Raw genomic sequence first — 6,954 nt, forward strand, 5'->3', positions numbered from 1 at the left:
CAACGGTCTCTCGTCAATTTCTCCGCAGTCAGAATGATCATCAATAATAGGATGATCATTTTCAGACGACGAACTGTAGTCATAGACGGGAGAAGACGCTGGAGATCCGACAGATGCCATGATGTAGACGAGAATTCTAGCGGCGTGTGACGTACGTGTGGTCAGTAAGCGCGTGGTACAGAGACTGGACCGTTGGCGGGCCGGGATGGACCTATCATATATCGGTAAATCTGGCGCAATGTATCATATTTCTTTGGAAATGCATTCCTATCGTTTCGAATTAAAATGAGCAAACTGGTAGTTAAATGCGAATAACTTAATTTTGTCATGTCTGACGTCTTTTTGCCATCGTGTTATTATTATTTTTTGCAGGGCATTGTTATTGTTGCATTGTCTGTCTTTTGGTAAAATATACGAAAATTTTCATAAGATGTACACAGTGAGTATACAGAAAATATTCAATTTGACTAGCAGGGATTCATTTGTTTAACGTGAATATATATATATATGTGAAGGTACTTAAACTTGGAAGTTATATATATGCTAGTACTTTTAGTAATTAGTACCCAGCCATCTCATCATCAGGACAGAATTTAAACTTTAATTGCTTACGTTATTTCAATAAATGTATATATCACATCAGTAAATTTAAGCGGTTATTTATTAAATTGAGCATACAATTGAAATATATACATTGCAACCTGAAAAAAAGTCTTTCAAACCCCGGGAATAGCCACAAAATTAAATCATCCTATCACAGTTAATCTCTAATAATATATTTTACTTGAATGTAATTAAGAAGGCCTATGCTATAGTCTTTCAGGCCTCAATAAATTTATGTTGATGTATATTTATTTCAATCTCATTAATATTTGTGACTCAAGAAAATGTTGTTCCAATAACATGTAATCTATTTAATCTAGGATTAATTATTTAACCTTTGACTGTGACTCATCAATGATGATTTTCTGTGATCAATTCTTTTTGTGTTATACTTTATCATGATCACCTAAGAGTTATTGAGATCCAAATTCTGAGCAGACCTGAAAACTGATTACCGGTAAACAATTTTACTCATTACTTTATTAAGTTTCCTATAAAATGCATTCAAATAACATTCGATCCTGCTTATACTATAAGTAGAAATGTTATTTGAATGCATTTTACATTTTATGGGAAACTTAATATAGTTACGAGTAAAATTGTAAAAAGACTTTAAGGCTTTCTTTATTACTTACAATGACGTAAAGTTATATGTGTTTTGTTTTTTTTTTTTGCTTTAGATATTGAGTCATTTCATTTCTGTTTTATCTCTGTGAACAGGTTAAGATGACTGCTTTGGAGCTTGCCAATTTAAAGACCTGTTCATCATTTTGTGTTTGGCATGACTGACAACAATAGGAATTTATCTTCTTAGGGTAAGTATTTGCGGATGTTTCATGGCTGCAACCTTAGGGCAATGGTTATGATCAGTAATGACCAGTGTACATGAACATGTATTATATGAAATTCAAATTGTAAAAATCACACAAATTTAACTAAATATTAATTGAGAATTAACATCTTCCTTTTCTTTAGAATTCTTTAATCTAAAGGATGACTGCTACCTGCAACATACAATCATTGTATATATATATGTGAATGAGTATGTGGTTTGGCAGCCCTAGAATTGTTGAATGCTAGCTGTTAGTGCCGCAATGGCGGTTCCGGCTGTATACTCCCCATGGAGTTGAGTAAGGTATTGGCTAGTTGCAAAGGCCCTATACTATAACCTTGGATAATAATTTGTGAACTGCTTTGAGACGACCTACGAACTAGGTTGTGATAAAGCGGTATATAAGAACCTCAAATTATTATTATTATTATTATATTGTGTCCGGAAACCTGTATTTTTCACTTTGGAACATAATTTCAGTGTCTGTTAAATAAATATAATGTAAAGAGATATACAATATATATACAATTGCCGTTCTCGTCAATTGTGATCCTGATATAACAATGGAAATCATGTGTACCTTTATGATTTACTCAAGTGCATGAAAAATTTAACCAATATGATAATACATTAGATTTTATTGAACTTGTAAATAAATATGTCAATATAGTCAAGCATTGACTGATTTGTAAATATCCCACAATAAGCTGTCATTTTCCCATTTTGGCGGGCGATAGCCAAGGAAATTTATGTTTAAAATTTGTTGTGTTTTTGCTTTATGTCTCTGATACTGAAAAGCTATATTTTTTGTATGAATATTTGGCTTCTGCTTTAAATTGTACGACCCTGGTTAACGTGCTGATCTGTTGTTATAGAACCAGAAGTCTGAACAATGGTAGTTAGTAATTATTTTTATTATTATTAACAGCAGAATGGGACGTCATACTAAAAAAGAAAAAGCAGAAGAAAGGAAGAGAAAGAGGAAGGTACGAAGGAGTCATGCTAATGTATTGACAACAGCAGATACAAAGTGTGAAGTAACCAGGCCAGCAAGTCCCTTCAGTGTAAGTGATCAGGACAGTACATGTCCATGGACACGGTACAGCTTGAAATACAAGAAAATGTACAAAAAGATGTTCTTCTTCCACTACCACCTAAAAGAATGACTTTTTCAGACTACTTCCCAATAGGCAGTACTTCAATGACTGTTAAATTACAAAAACAGTTAGAAGAGGAAAAGGAAAAAAGACACAAACCACAAAGATTTGCACTTCACTGTACAACTCTTGTAAAAATACAGAAGAAAAAAATGAAAACTTGAGAAATATTCTACAAAATGTATACATGTACACATATATTTTGTTCAGCAGCATGAGGTGTGTTATTACAAGTTTTCACAAATATATTAACATTTGAATCATATATAGTGTATAGTTTATATCATGTCCTCCAAAAGAACAATTTCTAAGTTTCACTCCTGTTATAGAAAAAAGGCAACTAAAAAAAAATGTCCGGGATGTAACCAACTTTTTTCTAGTCAGTACTTTAAAAACCATGAAGTTGAATATTTTCACAATGACGATTGGCTATGTTCTAAGAAAGGTGCCAGTGGTAATGAGAGTGAAAATGATAATGAGCATATCGATGATTATACTGATTCAGTTCTAAGCTCTGATGAACATGAACTTTCTAAAAATACTTTGTCGAAACAAATGCACAGCTTGATAAAAAAACAAATTGCTAAATAATGTTCATTCTACAGATTTACTTGAAAATCTCTCTGATTCTGATGATGAAATTTGGAATGCTGTTTCAGAGCTTGATATTGAATCAGATTTAACCTTGATCAACAAAGACAATTTGCAATGTAAACCAAGTACAAAAGCAACTTCACTTGTCTTTTGGTTATGTATTTTTATTTGCACTTGGCAAGCTTTACATGTAATTCTTGATACAGCTGTAAACACTGTTCTTTCTTTTCTTTCTATGTTTTTCCATGTATTGAGCACAGAGTCATCTGCCATAGCAGGTATTGCTGCCATTTTCCCATGCTCTATTTATATGCTGTGGAAAACATTAGGATTACAGAGAGATAACTTTCAGAGATATGTGGTTTGCAGGAAATGCTATTCTTTGTATAAGTATGAGGAATGTGTTAGAATTGTCGAAGGGGAGCAGGTGTCTGCCACCTGCTCAAAAAATCATTTCCCCAATCATCCTCAACATACAAGAAGACAACCCTGTGGTGAAATCCTGTTGAAGACTATACAACTGTGTAGTGGGAAAAAGAGATTATATCCATTCAAAACATATTCTTATAAATCAGTACAGGAGACACTTCAGAGACTGTTTCATCAGGAAAATTTTGAAAATAAATGTGAGAAATTGAAACAACGAAAACAGCAGACAGGTTACTTAACAGATGTGCATGATGGAAGAATATGGAAAGAGTTTCAATCCCAAAACAAAAAAGAGTTTTTGAAAACACCAAGAAATTATGGTCTTATGATCAATTTAGACTGGTTTCAGCCTTTTGAACATGTCCAATATTCTGTTGGTGTCATATATGCAGTTGTTATGAACTTGCCAAGGGAAGAACGTTTCAAATTAAAAAATGTCATTCTCATTGGTATAATTCCAGACTTGAATGGAGAACCCAGTGTCAATTCATTTATGGAGCCATTAGTAAATGAACTGAAAGTGGCATGGGAAACTGGATTTGAAATGTTATCTTACAACAGCAAGAAATTAAAGAAGACATATAAATTTGCTGTTATGTGTGTTGGATGTGACATTCCTGCGACAAGAAAACTATGTGGATTTTTGGGACACAATGCCAGATTAGGGTGTTCGAAGTGCAACAAAGAATTTAAAGGGACAGTGGGAAATATGAACTATGGTGGGTTCAATTTGAATAACTGGCCAGAGCGAACACTAGAGGCTCACAAGGAGATAGCAGAAACATTGGCACAAGCCAGAACTCCCACTGAACTGCACATGCTTGAGAGCAGATATGGAATTAGAAAATCTGTTTTGTGTGATTTGGAGTGTTTTGACCCCATCAGGATGTCAACTGTGGATCCAATGCACAATCTTTTTCAGGGAACTGCAAAGAAAATGATTAAAATTTGGATTAACCAAAATATTATCAAAAGTAATGACATGGAGAAAATTCAACAGAAAGTTGATTCAGTAGATGTAGCCTGCAATATTGGTGCCATTCCAAGAAAAATCGCATCATCTTTTGGGGGGTTTACTGCTGAGCAGTGGATGAACTGGACTAACATATTTTCTGTTTTTGCTCTAAAGGACATTATTCCAGACAAAGATTTGGAAATATGGCGCAATTTTGTCTTGGCTAGCAGAGCTATTACATCAAAATTTGTCACCCAAATTGATATCAAAGTGTTTGAAAGACACATTTTGAACTTTTGTCAACAGTTTGAAGCTGAGTATGGAACACCCAACATGCATATGCATTTGCATTTGGCAAAGTGTGTTGAAGACTATGGGCCTGTATATTCCTTTTGGTTATTTAGTTTTGAACGCTACAACGGACATCTTGGGTCTCTTCCTAACAACAACCGCTCAATTGAAATTCAGCTAATGCGAAGATTCAATAGAGACTCATTTGTATCCTCGATGGCTTTCCCTGAACTGTTCAATTTTGAATTCAGCTCTGTTTTGAAAAAAATGAATTCTTCAGAAGTAAAGAAGATGGACACATCAGTATCTGGTTCTGATATTTTAAAGATACTTTACATGGCAAGTAAATGTGCACCTATCACTGACCAAGAATGGCATTTTACTGGTGTTTATTCATTTTCTAAACGGTCAAATAAATTTATGAACACAGAAGACTATAATCTGTTACAGGCCACTTACAGAACTATGTATCCTACTTCAGTTCATGCCATTGACGCTATGCCTATGTCTTACAGGAGATGCTCATCAATATTTCTTGGAAAGGAAGTGTATGGCACTTGGCATTCTAGGCATCGTAGGTCTTCTGTGGTCATGGCATACTGGCATACTGTTGGGACAGGTGCAATTTTGTCAAATCCTGGATATGGAGAGCTTGTTCCTGGGGTTATTCAGGAATTTCTGTTCCATAACCTGCTTGTTGGAGAGGAGAGCAGACTTCATGTTTTTGCTAGGGTTTTATGGCTTCAACAACTACCAACTTTATACCGCAATCACTGTGGCAAACCTGTTGAGGCCTGGTGTAAAGACCTCTATGATGTGAAAGGCACTTCATCATTTCTAAATGCGTACGAGCAGAGGGTAAACTTTGGAGAAAAATGTTCACTTGATTTTCCCTTTGAGTAATAAAGTTGGTATTTGAGTAGGTTATATCTTGGTCTATTACCAAATACATTTGACACAACTATATATGTATCATATGTGTTTCTCTGTTCACAAAGCATGAATTGACCACAGATTTTTTCCTTTAGAGTTGGGATGTAGCTTGAGAGAACTGTCTTGTTGACTTCTGAAGGTACATGTACCCTTTTGTGTCAATTTCTACTTTTATGTACACAAAGCAAATGAAGTATTACCAAGGGACAACATAAATGTTTCAGTTTGATGGTCTACCAGCTGTAAATGGTCAGAGTATATTTAGAGAAATAATACATTGATCCCATACATTGTACCTAGACTTTTGAGGATAATCTGTATATAAATTGTATTTTGAGTGAAATTTTCTTTTTAAAATCTTGACAAATGCATACCTAATACAACTATCTGACATTTGAAGAGGTGATCAATCTCTATTTGCTGATGTATCATATCTTGTAGTTTGACGCATAATGTATATATTGTGATTGGCCTGTAACTGTTTTTAATATCATACATGTACAGTGTATACAATTTTCTGAAGATGGTCGATAACATTTTGATATTGGTAAACTGTGTTCTAGTATTTTCCATGTTTTAAGATTGTCGTTGCATTTTGAAATGTTTTTGATATTGAATAAAAGTTGTAATTGACTTCAACTGGTATCGGTGCAGACAACAATTACATCTTTTTAGTTCATCATCATTATCACGTATCACTCTACAAAATACTCTACACACAAACACACACTACTGTGATGGAAGGGTGTGTCGCCCTGTGTCACTCAGTGAAATACTCTGCACACACACACAATACTGTGATGGAAGGGTGTGTCGCCCTGTGCCACTCAGTGAAATACTCTGCACACAAACACACATTACTGTGATGGAAGGGTGTGTCGCCCTGTGCCACTCGGTGAAATACGCTGCAACACACACATTACTGTGATGGAAGGGTGTGTCGACCTGTGTCACTCGGTGACATACTCTGCACACACACACACTACTGTGATGGAAGGGTGTGCCGCCCTCTGCCACTCTGTTATCTATGTATATTTCACACAAAGTACCAATTAATAATGTTTTAATACAGTTTGATCAGTAAAAGGGTACATATATTTTTGACTCATAATCAAATGATTAACATGCATATTGATATGGTGCACAAATTAGATTTGTGT

At 34.8% G+C, this 6,954-nt stretch overlaps 1 long non-coding RNA gene across 2 annotated transcripts; it reads left to right on the plus strand.

The window, feature by feature from the left end:
- The first annotated feature begins 136 nt into the window (after positions 1–136).
- On the plus strand, positions 137–2,526 carry LOC110461068. Of its 2 annotated transcripts, none has more exons than XR_002464083.1 (3): positions 137–224; positions 1,324–1,418; positions 2,364–2,526. It is a non-coding gene; the product is annotated as an uncharacterized LOC110461068 (long non-coding RNA). The 2 variants fall into 2 exon arrangements; XR_002464082.1 differs by having other exon boundaries at positions 2,367–2,526.
- The last annotated feature ends 4,428 nt before the right edge of the window (positions 2,527–6,954 follow it).

The sequence above is a fragment of the Mizuhopecten yessoensis genome, unplaced genomic scaffold (genome assembly GCF_002113885.1).
Source record: "Mizuhopecten yessoensis strain PY_sf001 unplaced genomic scaffold, ASM211388v2 scaffold10555, whole genome shotgun sequence".
Taxonomy (NCBI): Eukaryota; Metazoa; Mollusca; class Bivalvia; order Pectinida; family Pectinidae; genus Mizuhopecten; species Mizuhopecten yessoensis.